Source organism: Lonchura striata, chromosome 7 (assembly GCF_050655825.1).
Source record: "Lonchura striata isolate lonStrDom1 chromosome 7, ASM5065582v1, whole genome shotgun sequence".
In the NCBI taxonomy this organism is placed as follows: Eukaryota; Metazoa; Chordata; class Aves; order Passeriformes; family Estrildidae; genus Lonchura; species Lonchura striata.
The window spans coordinates 11,936,674-11,950,780 of NC_140709.1; the positions used below are offsets into that span (position 1 = coordinate 11,936,674).

Genomic DNA, 14,107 nt, shown 5'->3' on the forward strand with positions numbered 1-14,107 from the left:
CAGCCTCACCCGCTCTGTGGTTCTGTGGGCTGCCACTCCAGGTGTGGCATTATGGCTCTGTGCCACAGAGTTCTGAGCTTGGGGGAAGCAAGGCACACTGATGTTTATCCCCCAAAAAGTGATCTGCTTCTGCTGAGGGATGAAGAGCCCCAGTCCTGCTGCTTGGAGCTCATAAAGAATGGTGTAGAGAGCCTGCCTTGTGTCTGGGGAGATGGTCTGGAGCTTGCCTACTGGCTGTTGATATTGTGGGTCCAGAGAGGGGACAAATGCCACCATGTGCTCTAGTAATTCAGCTCATGCCATAAGAAATCAAGGTCTTTTCCCTAAACAGCCTTTTCCTGTTGCAGGAACCCTTCAGGGGGACTGTAGCCTGTCTGGATCTCTCTGTACCCCTGCAGGCCCCTGCCCTAGTGCTGTGACCATGCTACAGCGGGAGACTCTGGTGCTAAGGATCTCGTAGCACCATGCTCACACTTTGAGCTGGTGTGGCATCCCCCATCCTTTTTGTCTGAGAGCTGCAGCTGCCACTGGACTTGGACTCAGGTAGGTGACAGAGCCCCAGCAGGAGTGTGGGTTTGGGGCATCACTCAAGGACCAAACATCGAGTACCTCGAAGTGACTCATTTCCATTTCAAAGAGCCCATTTGTTTTATCTGGCAATTAGCTTGCATCCTCAGTAGAAAATTACTCCATAAATACCACCAAGCTCCCAGCCAATCTCCCCTTTTAAATATATTTTAAGTGCATGATTAATACACTTTCCCAGCCCCTGTCTGGGACTGTGCAGGGAGGTCAGGGAGCAGGCAAATGAAAGAAAATGGCTTCACTTGGCATTGACTGGGCTATTAATCACTGCCCATTTTCTATAAATCATGGCAGATGGCAGGAGCAGGCAGGCACTCGCGGGAAATGACACACCGTGCATGACGGGAATCGCGGATCACAGCGGACACTGGCAAGGGAAGAGGCTGCTCCTCACCCCACTGTCCCCAGCGGAGGGAGGCCACGCTACACCTGGGACTCCCCTCCACGTGCCACCTCTCCCCTGTAAGGATGGATGTCAAAGTTTGCAGGAACCTTGGAAAATTCACGCTATCACAGCTGGACTGGATGGGCCTGCCTGGGGATGGCTCTGCTTCTCATCAGGCACAGGGGCAGCAGCGGGGAGGATTTGCTGCATGTGGGTAGTGAGCATTGAGGAGGACGAGTCCTGAGTATCAGCAGCTTCCAACCACCATGGTCAGGGATACTTTTAATCAGAGCAACAATTAAAAATTTTGCTCCTGACACTGAATGCTCATGATTGCTTTGCCTCAGAGCAGATGCAGGTAGGAGACGTGAGGGAAGAACTTAGACTGATACATTGAGGAGGGCAGATATATCCTAAAATGAGCATGCATTTGGCAGCAGCATTGTTCATCTAGGCATTTTCTGTGCTGTAGTCTTGGAGGGATTCCCTTTTCAAAAGCCTGGGAAATGCAGGCTTTTCCCCCTCCCAGAGTGGATGACCACCTAATTGTGCCTGGCAGTGCTGTGGGCGTTGTGCTTCCCTGTATCTGTAATGTATCTATGGGTGGTGGAAAGCAGCTACTTTTTTTTAGGAATACAGACAATACTATATGTATAGATGAATGAAAAGAGTATTTTAAGTGAAGGCTGTATGAAAGATAAGAAAAACACAAATTATGGCTCTCTTCTGCTGCACATTGCCAGTCCCAGTGAAACCAGTTGAAATAATCCTCCGCTGCACTTGGTATTTCTTCCACAGGGAATGTGATTTTTCCTGTCACCTCTCTTTTCTGCAAGAGAGGCAGAGGGATGTGTTTTTCCCTCCTTTGATGCAAGGAGAGCTTATGTTGAGCTAATCAGCTTTGCTTTCCCATAGCCTTGCATTGCCCTGCTTACCCCAGCCAGACCTGCAGCTGGACACCCTTGATGCTGCTTGGCAAGGAGAGCAGCATCGCTGCCCACAGCACCTCCTGCACAGCTCTCACCTCCAGCCCTGGTACTCAACAGCAACAGCTCTTGTTTTGCTGGCAAAATAGTTGGAAGAGCAAACTACCTGGCTGCCAGGGACTCCCACTAGCAGCAGGGAGAAAATGGTCCAAAGTAGAGAAATCTAGGATCATCTGCTACAAGCCAGAGTCTGTCCTGTCAGCAGGGAAAAGAATGGACAAGGGTTGGGGGGATGGACATAGTAAGTAATTTAAGACTTCTGAAGGACATCTTCTGTCCATCCCTATGAAGGTCAATATGGAGAATGGCCCCATGAGGATGTAGTGGGTATTTGGGCATGCTGAGGTGAGTGTGTGCTGCTGGGCATGAGAGTCACAGGGACCTGCAGGGTGACAGATCAGAAAGTGAGCAGCCAAGTGATCTTGGAAACGTGTGACCAGCAAAGGAAGAAACAGCATCAAAAAGCCAAAAGGACCCATAAAGACAGCGAGCAGGAGATGTGAAGCAATAGACATGTGAGATCAGGAAAGGAGAAATATGCCACAGCCAAGAAAGCTTCACATTATAAAGCGTAGGCGGGGTGATGGAGAGGATGGCATGGGGTCTTCAAACAGCAGCTGGGTGGCCTTGGTGCTTGCTGAAGTCATCTTCCCCAGCCCAGGAGCTGCCTGGGGATGTCGCGTGGCTCCTGTAGCTCCACCAGCACAGCTGGATCAGGCAGGGAGGAGGGCTGGTCGCCTCCACAGGCAGCTGTGTGCAGATGTTTTCCACTGAGGGAAGAGCAGTGAGGGCACAGTTTGAAAGGAAAGGGAAAAATCGTAGCAGAAGCTGGAGAAAAATTGTTGCTGAAGGAAACCTCGCTCTCAAACTGTCTGAAGCAATGTAGGGTGAAACCCCATTTTTTTGGCATCGAGGTTCTTCCTTCCACCCAATGTTATTTAAACCGGATGTTTCTTTCCCCAAACAAGCCGTGTTTGGCTGTGCTGGACTCCTCAGCTCCACATTCCCATTGCCCTGGCTGTGGCTGGGCTGGAAGATCTGTAAGGAGAACTCGGGGAGGGCTGGGTCCCCCACCCTTTGCTAATCCCCTCCCCAGCTCCCCCACAGGCCTCACGGGAGCCTAATATTTGTGCATGTGTGTTTTAACACGGCATATGGTCTTCATTACACACAGACTTCTCGCTTCCATAATTATACCATGATGGGAGTTCCTGTCAAAGCCATAAAGCAAATTCTCTTCCCCTGCCGTGTCCCTCCACCCCCATGAGCCCTCCCCATAAAACTCGCAGGGGTCTCCAGTTTGCCAGGAGACCCCTCCCTCGCTGGTCGCATTAACCCTTTGCCTCCTCCCATTTGGCAGCTGCTGGAAGAAAGCCGAGCTTTCCCCATGGGCACATGCTTGCCAGAAAAGGGGAAGGTGTTGTCCAGATTTTGGCCATGTGAGGAAGAGCAGAGAGAGCCAGCAGTGCCTCAGCCATGCTGGGGAGTGGGGAGGCGAGCAGCAGCCTAAGCCAGAGCCCTTGTTGCTGCTCTCTCACCATCCTTGGAGCGTGCCAAACCCACCCACTGCCGAGTACAAGCGCCTCTGGGTAGCGCGTGGCAGCTGTTGAACAACACGCTGCAACACTGCCCTGCAGCTCAGGACAGGAAATGAAGGCGGCTGCATCTGCAGGGGGAATTTAAGTGCACAGACTGCAATTACCTGCGCTGGAGTTTGGCCAGAGCCCCGCTCCTGCAAGCGTCGCCACGGGGCCGGACGCCGGCGCTCAGGTGCTGCGGGGTCAAGCACAGCTCTGGAGGCTGCCTGGGGCCTTGGGGGTCATGCCCAAACCTTGTCTGGGGTGGATGGAGGCAGGAACACATGGAGAATTTACGCACAAAGGGGAAATTCAGCTTTATGTGTATGTGGGTGCTGCATTGAGAGGCATTGAGATGATGGAAATCTAAGTGCCCTTTTTCTTGGTGATTGACTGGAAAATAGGCTTGTAACTGCACTAGAAATAGTGAGCAATGGAGGGACAACTTCTCTGAACAAGTCTTTCTGGCCCCTAAGCCAGGGTGCTGCTGAGAGTCAGGAAAGAAACCATTTCTGGGGCTGCCCTGGTCTTTGGGGTCGATGAGATATCCCCAGTGGGTATGGGCTGCAAAGGGCTTGCTCGGGATCACACCAGAGATCCCGCTCTGCTCTGTGCTTGTCATGACAGAAAAAATTCCATTTCCCACTAGGTGGTAGAGAAGAGCTTGGCTGAAAATCCTCCAGCTTCTCACAGCTGAGCAAGAAAGAGGGGGAGTTATATAAAACCAAAGACCTCTGTTATAGCCAAGACTCCAGCAGACCCACATGTGAGAGGGGTGTCACTGCAGAGGGCTGGGGGAGAGGTGAGGGGTGGCCAGGGTGCTGAGCAGGGCACAGGTGCCACCCACCAAACACTGGGTCCTGCTCATCACCAGCCACTGCTGTGCCACGCACTCGTGGCACACTTTTTTTGACATCTGTGGATGTTTTATGACCCTTTACTGATTGGTCTTGGGGAATGTGGTTTGAAATGGGCTGTATCTAATAAAAGAAAGTGGGGAGCAGGGGAAGTGTTCATGCTGATTTAATCTAGCACATGCTAGTCCAGCATCACTCCAGCCTGTCACAGAGCTGGTGAGCTTTGCCCACGTGCCTGCACTGCCTGAGTAGCAGTGACAGTGACTTCAGTGTTTTCCACTGATGCTAACTCACTGTATCTCCCTGATTTTCCCCTCCCACAAGTCAAACACATCTTCCTTGACAGCAGTTTTAACTAGGCACAGGAGTTATTCCAAGGCAGGATTCATGGCCAGCCTGGACAGAGGGATGAGAAGGTTGGCAGGAGGAGCCCTGACACCTCAAGAAAGTGGTTTCCTATTGACATCTCCAGTCCCCACAGGGACAACCCAGGGCTGGGATTCACGGATGCCCCAGAGGACTGCCTGAGCTCCTTTCCCACACCCTGAAAGATCAGAGGAGTGGGAGTAACTTAAAGAAGTCACACCTGAAGGCAGGATCAAATCCACCTGGCTCATGGTAGACTGGTGTTTATTTGTCTGACCAGTGCTTAAATGGCTCTAATGAGGTAATTCTGCAGCTTGCCTCCAGTCTGCATTACCCTAATCTTTACATATATTTTCTTGTTTTCTAACTTGAATCTCTTTTTTTTTGCCATACTTGAGGCCCCTGACTTCTTTTGCAATACATCCTGGGCAGGAAAAGTGTTTTTCCTTTTGACTATAGTTTATTGCATATCTGAAGCCCAGTCCCACACCTGCACTCAGACATCATTATTTTCTGATCTTACCTCTACCCCTTGCACACATCTTCTCTGTGCTCTCCCCTATTATCCAAATCTTCCTTGGAGTTCAGGCTCAGTAGATCCAGGCAAAGTGATAAAACAATCACATATCAGCACCCAGGATGCTTGACTCCTGCTAGACCAAAGACTGGCTTGAATTTTCAGTACCTGCTTGCTCTAGTTTGCACTTTCCAGGCTTCTTTGTGGAAGCTGGACCCCCAGTGAGAGGTTAAAGCAGGGAGCGAGGCACCAACCTCAGCATTCCATGCTCTTCCCTGGCTCTGGAGTATCACATTTCACCTTAGGAAATTTTTGCACTATCTAAAATATGAGTTCAAGGGATGAAGGTTGACAGGTGCTGTGGACTGGGGGTGTGTCAGGATCCCATCACTCAAACATCCTGCCTGGATTTATATTTTCACACCTCAATAATTCAGAGGAGGATGGATGTTTCTTTGAATTATCTGAAGTCTAGATGGATGAGCTGCATGTGATGGCATGAAAGTGGGGACTCTGTCTAGCTCTTCTGGGCAGACTGGATGAATGGAAGCTGTGCAGCTCAGCAGTTAGGGCTGGTCTCATCCTGGAGTGCTTTTGATCCCAGCACTGCACAACACTGGCTCAGAACATTTTTCAAAGCACACCAGTTTTGACTGGGATGGGGTACAATAAAAGGTCTGACCCAGCTGAAAGGACCAGTAATGCCTTTCAATCTGAAGGTACCTGCAATAACTTTGGAAGGTTTCTGCAGCTCTGAGGTGCTTGTTTTCATGGCATGAGGATTCAGAGGCAGTGTGTCCTGTGCTGAGTTTTCTAGGATAAGTGCTTAAATAGAAATAGCTAACTTTTCTTCAGATAGACTCATGAGAATGGTAAAAATTTCCTAATAGAGCCTGAGAAATGGTGGACCTGACTCTTAGGTGGGTTTTTTTTTGTCAGTTGAAGGAGGCCCAAACGTAGAGTGTTAACTTGCCTGGAGATAAATGTCTTTTTTCAGGAATATGCATCTCATGGGTCCAGAAGGAAAATAAACATGCAGCATGATGCTGCAGATTGAACTGGAGGGCATTCAGCTCCCAGCTGGCTCCACACTTCTGGAATAGTGGCTGCCTCGTGTGAAAAGGAGAGGTCCTGGAAGCCTCACCGTCCTGTGCTAAAATATGAAACCACAGCCCCATGTGATGTGACCCTGGGCAATGCATAGTGTGCCAAAACACACTGTTAGAGTGAGATTTCCTTCAGGACAGAGATGCAAGCCTTCAGGTTTGAAGGATGATCAAGTGGAAGGAAGGAGGGCTGCGTGCTTGAGGAGTGGGGCTGCAGTACAAAGGGGTCTCTGCAGGAGGTTTGTGCCAGGAGGTGCCTGCTGGGTTTGGGGGGTTCAGTGTGAGCTACCTTGAAGCCACAATAGAGCAAGGCAGGGGAAGGACACATTTGACACCTGGTGGCTGAGCTTTTTCAGACTATGTGGCTCCAGTCTTTGCATTTGGGTCAAAGAGCAGGGAAGTCTGAAACCACCAGACTCTGTCCACAGGGAGAACTCTGAGTGGTTGGCAGCAAAGGCTCCTTGGGGAATTCAGTAAGTTTTGCTTCTTCTTAAGCACAATTTTCACAATAGTTTCCAAACCTCCTGTTCCTGAGAGCATTCCTTGATACCCACACACTGTGCAGTCCCCTCTGGAGCACAGAGAGTTGCATTTGCTCTGCTTTAATTTGAACCTTCAAACCTCCCTTGGACAGTAACAACACAGAATAAACAGGCCTTGTGTTGAAACACTCCTGCTCATTGCTACACTAACTTGCTTTTCCTATGGACAATCTTGACGCACTTTGTTCTTTAATGCATTAATCTTCACAAGATCCCAGGGAAGCTGGGAAATGTTGCTGCTTCTCTCTCCCTCTTGTTTTTATGGATAGGGAACTGAGATCCTAAGCATCCCACAATCAACTAAATGCTGTTGAAAGTACTTGTTTTTTACCTTTTCAGAAAACCCAGAGACCAGCAGGGTGAGGTATGTGTGCTGTGGAGGTGGGTTGGACCAGAACTGACTGGAGTGAAGAGCTCGTGTTGACCTGAGGGTTTGGTTCCTGCAAAGGAAGGTCTGAGGCTCCCACTGGGCTTTGCTCACCTCCCAGCACAGAGCAAAGCTGGTGTCCCCTGGAAATGGAAATCAGCAGGTGGGTGATTTGGTGGTGTCCTTCTGCTCTTGGCGTGTTCCCAGCAGCTCTGAGGCTCCTGCTGCAGGGCTTGAGGCAGCCAGGCAGCCTCCACGCCTGCTTGGACCCAGCAGTGCTTCTTGTCGCCCTCTTAATGTTTTGGAGTAAGGAGCTTTCCAGACATTTGTGATGTCAAGTGTCCATGCTGGTGGGAAGGGGGTGAGAGGGGACCCCCTATCACTGTGAGTGCTACTGGACCCCCCAAAAAGCTGAGAGCTTGGAAAGCATCCACACAGTCAATCGCTTCCCTGAACTATCTGTGCTTCATGAGCCTCCAGCTCATGAATCTTGGAAGGAAAGGCCTTCTCAGGAGATTTGTGGTGCATCCACTCCCAGCTAGAAATACCACAAGAAAAGCCTCTCTTGGGGAGATCCCAGTTCTAAGCAGGAAATGCAGAGTGATGTGAGAGTGAGAAGAAATCCAGATGTGGCCACTATCTGCTTTATTTTACTCTGGGAAACCAAGTTCTCTTTTGTGGGCTACAGTTTTGTCAAGCATCGTTCTCAGGCATATCTAGCCCTCATGTTTGCCAGTTATAATTGAGCCAGACCCACATATCAAAGCTGTGTGTGCGTGTCTGTGTGTCCTCATGCCTGTGTGTGGAGACAGCTTCCAGCAGATCACTTTCTGTTGTTTTTCTGCTAACAGACTGAACAGAGCTGCTCACTCCCACATACAGACAGAGTTCTGGCTCACACAGCTGCCTGGGGAGAAGCACTGGCTTTTCTCCTCTTGGGCCAGTGTTGCATTTTTGAATTACTTTACCTAGAACTGTTCAAGTATTTGGGTTTTTCAAAGCGAAGCAGTTTCTCTGCTACCAAGCCTTTGTTTCCTTGCAGAGTTCAGAAGTTTTCAGTGCAGTGTTATCTTGTTTGCAGCCTGGGAAACATGCAGCATAGTTCAATACTGAGGAAAGTAACTCTTTCCTTTTAGAAAGGACTGCTTGGTGTGAGTGACAGTCACCCAGGGGTGTGTGATATTTGCTGGATTTTGGAGGTAAGCTCAGGCTCTGGAGGGGTATTTGCAGGGAAGGAAAATATCCTGGACTTGCCAAGTAAATGCAAGCATGAGGACAGGTTTGGAAAGCATTTTATGACTTTGTGTAACATTGGTGCTTGCAGTGCTCCCGTGTGAGCTTTGCTCTCCTTGGTTCTTGCTCTGTGGGGTCACTGTGATGTCCAGGCTCTTCTGGTGCCAGGGAGCAGGAAAACACTACACACATATCCACAAGCAGCCAAATCTTTATTAAACCTTGAAAAGATTATTAATCTCACCCAAATATTTGCTATTTCTAAAGTTTAGGTAGGGGGTAGATACCCTCAGATGTTTGGCAGCTACCACTTATAATTAAAACAAGTAACAGGAGCAACAAAGTGGAACTGCTGCTCATAATTCCCCTGCCCCTCACACACTTTTTTTGAGTGCATCCAGTTGGCCCCAAACCAGTACTATTCCCCAGCAGAAACTTTCCAGCATTTATTCATCACACACAGAGTTGACAAGTGCCTCCAATTCTCTAGTTACCAATGCACTAATGAACATCTGCTAGTCTTTCTTGCTAGTTCAAGGACTTGGGCAGGGAGTAGACTGGGGACTAAATTTCTCTCTGTGTCTGAATAAGGTTAAAAGTGGATTTTACACGAGGGCAGAGCCTTACTCTGCAGTTCCTCATACTTCTCAATTAATGGCTTCCAAAGTCCAAACCTTTTTGTTAACAGCTGCTTCTGAGAAATGGGGCTTTGAGGGAAGGAGTGAATGTGTCCTGAACTATCAGAAAAAAACAAGAAATAGAGATAATTTTTTGCTTGTGAGTAAGTTAAACTATTCCAAGTAGTCTTTGCTGTTGCTAGTCTTGGAGAGCTTGAAAACTTTTGGTAATCATGCAAGATCTTGCTTTGCTACCTCTTGCTAGTAGGAATGTAAAAATTGCCCAACAATATATGCAGTCAAACCTACCATCAGGTTCCACAATGAGTATCTCTGAGAGACAGCTAATTACTTCTCCAAAACCTGGGAATATTTGCTCTGGAGCGCCATCAAATAGCAAGATCTGTCCTGTACAACAAAAACTGCTTTGGAGCTTCTGCACTGTCACTTTAGTTATGTCACTGTTTTATTGCTGATATTGCATACAGGAAGAAAATTCAGCTTTGACTTAACTCCTTGGATTAACAGTAGGTACAAACTGCGGTGGCATTTAACTCAGTCTTCTAGAAAGTAATTTGTTTGTGTTTAATGATTTCTGTCTTCCTTACACCAGACTTTTAACTCTCTCATTCTGTGCTTTGTCACCCATTGCCACCCAGCATGTTGTTTTCCAGTGTGAAACTGGGATGTGGAAATGGCTGGAAATAGGGAACCCAGCTCAAAGGAGTGTGTGCTACCTGGTGGGTATTGCTCAGCCATGCAAGGAAGCCTAAGGGCTCTGAAAAATAAAAAAGGTGCATGTGAAACTTGATGCATTTAGCCACTGGGTCATCTCCTTTAGGAGGTCACTGCCAGCACTTTCCTGGAGGCTGGAGCTGTCTGTAGGTGCCTGTGCAGGGCAGTGGTGTCGGTATGTGCTGTGCAGCACACAAATCATTTCTGATGAAAATTAAATATCCAAAAAAGAAATTCCACTACCAATGAAATTTGTGCAATCATGCACAAATGACTAATAAATAGCACCACAATCTCTCCTTAAGCTGTGATTTATCTGTCTGGAGACTTAAATGTTCCTGCTGTTTGCACAGTTTCTATGATAGCACTGCTTTTTGACCCTCTCGAGTGTCAAAGCCTCTTTCTGTGCTCTGGCAGTCTCAGAAAAACCCCACATGTCCCCTCCAGCACGCAGTGCCTATGAGCGAGTGCCCCCACAAACCCTGACACCCCAGCCCTGCTCTCTCCCAGCCTCACACTGTGCTGCAGTGAAATGTCCTTGTGGTCTGTGCCAGTGAAGGAGCTTTCTGTGTTTTGTCATCTCCTGATCAAGGACTCAAGGGAATGGCAGGAAGGTGAGTCAGGGGAGGTTTAGGTTGGATAGCAGAAAAAGTTTCTTCACCTAGAGGATGGTTGGGTACTGGAACAGGATCCTCAGGGAAGTTGCCACAGCACCAAGCCTGTCTGAGTTGAATGAGTACTTGGACAATGCTCTCAGGCAATGGCAGAATTCTTGGGATGTCTTGTGCAGGGCCAAAGTTGGACTCAATGATCCCTTCTAACTCAGCATATTCTATGATTCTATGATCCTATGATTCTCTTTTCCAGGGTTGTTGCATCACTGCTGGGGGAGCAGCTTATACAAGACCTTCCTTCTTCTCCCAGCAAAACTCACCCAAGTCTGTTTGGACCAGTAACTTTTGGAATGTGAGTGGGTCAGGCTGTTTTGGGCAAAGCTGTGGGAGCAGTAGCCTGGCTGATCCTGCCCCCTTGTCTGTCTCTGCTCTCTGCAGGGCACTCAGAAATACTGAGCTAAGGCCAGATAGAGGGAAATCTCAAACACATTACTTTAAAAATAAAAGCTTTTTTCTTTCTTTTAGCTAAAATGTGCACTTTGCATAGCTGGTTCATGAGTTCCAGCACATTTAAGGTCAGCAATATTTTGAGGTGCCAGTGTCTTGCTGACATTATTGGATGACGGGGCAACAAACCCCTACCTGTCTTTTTGATATGTGGGACATGACAGAAGCAGCTAAAGCTGTTTTGACTCAGCCCTCAAGCATTTCTGACATCAAAGTGTAGACACAGGCAGTGCTGAGTGGTCAGGACTTTGTGTTGAATCTTTTCTCACTGCTGTCTGGGGAAAAAAAATCTTTAACTGCCAATAAGGTTGACTTCCACTCTGACAATTGTTCACCTTATAGAATATATAGTGTTATGTGACATGTAAAATTGAGGTATGATGTAATTTAGAAGTTCAGTCCTCTTTATGAGATGCACATGCAATGCACATAACCCCCTTTTAATAATTAAAACAATGGAATATTTAGAAAATCTCAGTGTTCAGAGTTTCTCAGGAAACGGGAGGAGAAAAAGGCACTTGAGGTATCAGCTTTGACAGCCCTTTGCAGTGCAGGACACGGAATATTTGCACTCAGGTATGAGTGCAAATCCATTGATCAGAATTGTCTCCAGCCTCAAGGCCCCTGTGCAGCACCAGCTGAATGAACAAGTCCAGCTACTCGCCCTGCTCCTCTCTCCCCATGGCTGAAGGACCCTCCCAGGAACCTGCCATATAAGTTGGCTTCCCAGATGTTCCCAGGTCTGCACACAGAAGCCACACTGCACGCTGGACTGTCACATTCCTGACTGCAGGTACGTCTGCAGAGGCTGAAACCTTGTGACAGCAGTGCTAGGAACAGATCCAGCCAAAATTAAGTTCACTTCATGGAAAAAAATAATGCAGGAGATGCTCTTCAATACAGTCAGCAAACTCTCTACATCAGCTCTATTTACTTTTTAAAAAAATATTGTTTCAAAATCATAATCCTCTTTGTTGGGACTTTCGGGAGTATCATCACCCTTCCAGCATCAGCCAGGGCTGTTGGAAAGCATCATCTGGGCTGTGCTCTGTGCTCTGGCTGCCCAGCTATGGTCTTCAGCTCCCAGTCCCAGTGGGGTCCTGCCCTGGGGCACAGCACACACGCTCATACCCTGACAAACACACGCAGCTGAGAAAGGCTGGAAGTTCCTGCTTAGTGTCTGCTGTCAGAAAAAGCTGCTCTGCCACAGTTGAGCCATCCCCATGGGAGCATGTCAATTTGGACAAACTTAAGTTTAGGGGAAAAAAACCCAGAATAACTCATCTCAATAAATTCAGAGCAGTCAGCAGTCAGCTGTCAAAATGGCACATTTCAAGTTTTCAGTCTCACATGCCTTCTCTTTGGCACCATTGTGCATTAATGTATACCAGATACAAATTCTTACATTCAATAATGCAAAATTAATTACAAAACAGAATAATACTATACAAATCTACACTGGAATAGAAACAGGAAATCCTCAAAATATGAAATACACATTAAATATAAGCATAATGGAATGGAAAAGAAAAAATGCAAAAATGCAAATAAATACTTCAGTTGACCTGAAAGGAAGTATTTCCAGAATATTGTTTTGTAAGAGATTGTTGACAATCCCAAATTTCACCTTTCCTGTTCAGTTTTTAGTCTTATGTCAGAAATCCTAACTGGAGGCAAATTCAGGGCAGTATATACATGAATGTTTTTATAAACATACACAGATATAACTGTACGTTGTTATTCTATTTATCTCTTCTTTTTCATACAGCTTCTCCCTCATTCTGTAAACTGAAGCTGTTTTTACTTCCTATGATAGCGTTAATTACAAAGCAATTAATTGACCCAGTTATTCATGAGAGATTTTGGTCATCCCATGGATGATGGGACTTCAAGTTCCTTTCATTTTTCTTTCATGTCACAGCTAGGGCAATCACAGACAATCTAGTGGTAGCATCCATGTGCCCAGGAAGGTGGGGAAGGCTGATCTCTTTCCATTTCTTTGGTTTGAGGGGTCTCTGATGGTCCACAGTCAATATGTTTGTCCCTGTGGGTGCTGGTGAATCTGACCTGCACTGCAGGCACTAAATTCAGTGTTGGCATCCCTGCATGTGGGAGCTCAGGCAGTGTGTGTGTGTGGAGGAGGCATGTGCAGCTGCTGAGGTTTTGAAACTCTTTAGTAGGGCTTAAAGGACAGAGGTTGCTGCTTTTTTGGCCTAAAAGGAAGAAACATTACTTTACTTTAAACAAATGTTGAGTAAGGATGGCCAAAGCCTGCATCCAGCAGTGACTCTCCTGCATTGCCCCAGGTCAAGGGCAGGGTGTCGATTTGAAGGTGGATGTTTCCTAATGTGCAGTCGTTGGTAACCTAGAGCAGGTTTATGACAGAGCCAAGATCAGGCATTAATGCAATAGACTGGTAATTCAATCACTTTATAGAAGTTGATCTGTCCTTTTTATTACAATTATTGTCAGCCCGGGTGTTTCGTTCCATCACTGAAAATAAACATCATTTATCATACTTGTAAAGATTAGCCCCTGACAGCTCCAGCTCTGCTTTGCATAAATGTGTATTAATGTCGGCTCTGTCTGAAGTGGAGAGAGAAGTCTATATTTCACAAGAATGATTAGACAGTGTCACCACTGCTTTAAGTAATGTCTTATCATGACGGATAATCAAACTGTGAAAAAAAACAACAAAAAAAGGCAATTTATTGCATATGCATTTTTTGCCTTATTGGGCTGAGAAATAGCAATATTTTTACTACTGCATTTTTGAGGTTTGTAATGCCCAGGCTCAGGGCTGATGATACTTTTCTGGGTAGGCACATGATGTTTCAGCTCATCAGCAGAACTGGGACCTCCACTTCTCTGCAAGGCTGCCTTGAGTCTTCCCATTTGAAGATCCAGGAGTCTACAACTTTGCCAGACTTTCAGCAGTCTGTGCCTTGGGCTGAGTTAAATTTGGGAAGTTTCAAGCTAAAATGATGATGACATTGGTTAGAATGAGATTAAAGGAAAATATGATGCCCAGACTAAAATATTCTTACAGATATTTCACAGAGAAGCTCTAGGGCTCTGGGGCCTTGAAGCAAGAACTCAACAGTTGGCAAGTG

The 14,107-nt window shown here is 47.1% G+C and overlaps 1 long non-coding RNA gene across 3 annotated transcripts in view; it reads left to right on the forward strand.

The window, feature by feature from the left end:
- LOC146766885 (uncharacterized) overlaps positions 1 to 4,358 on the forward strand; it is a 48,352-nt gene extending 43,994 nt beyond the window's left edge. For 2 of the 3 annotated variants that reach the window (XR_014956708.1, XR_014956707.1), the window contains exons 4-5: positions 348 to 543; positions 880 to 4,358. This is a non-coding gene — a long non-coding RNA (uncharacterized LOC146766885). The remainder of the gene's footprint in view (positions 1 to 347; positions 544 to 879) is intronic. The other variant, XR_014956709.1, reaches the window with a different exon arrangement.
- The last annotated feature ends 9,749 nt before the right edge of the window (positions 4,359 to 14,107 follow it).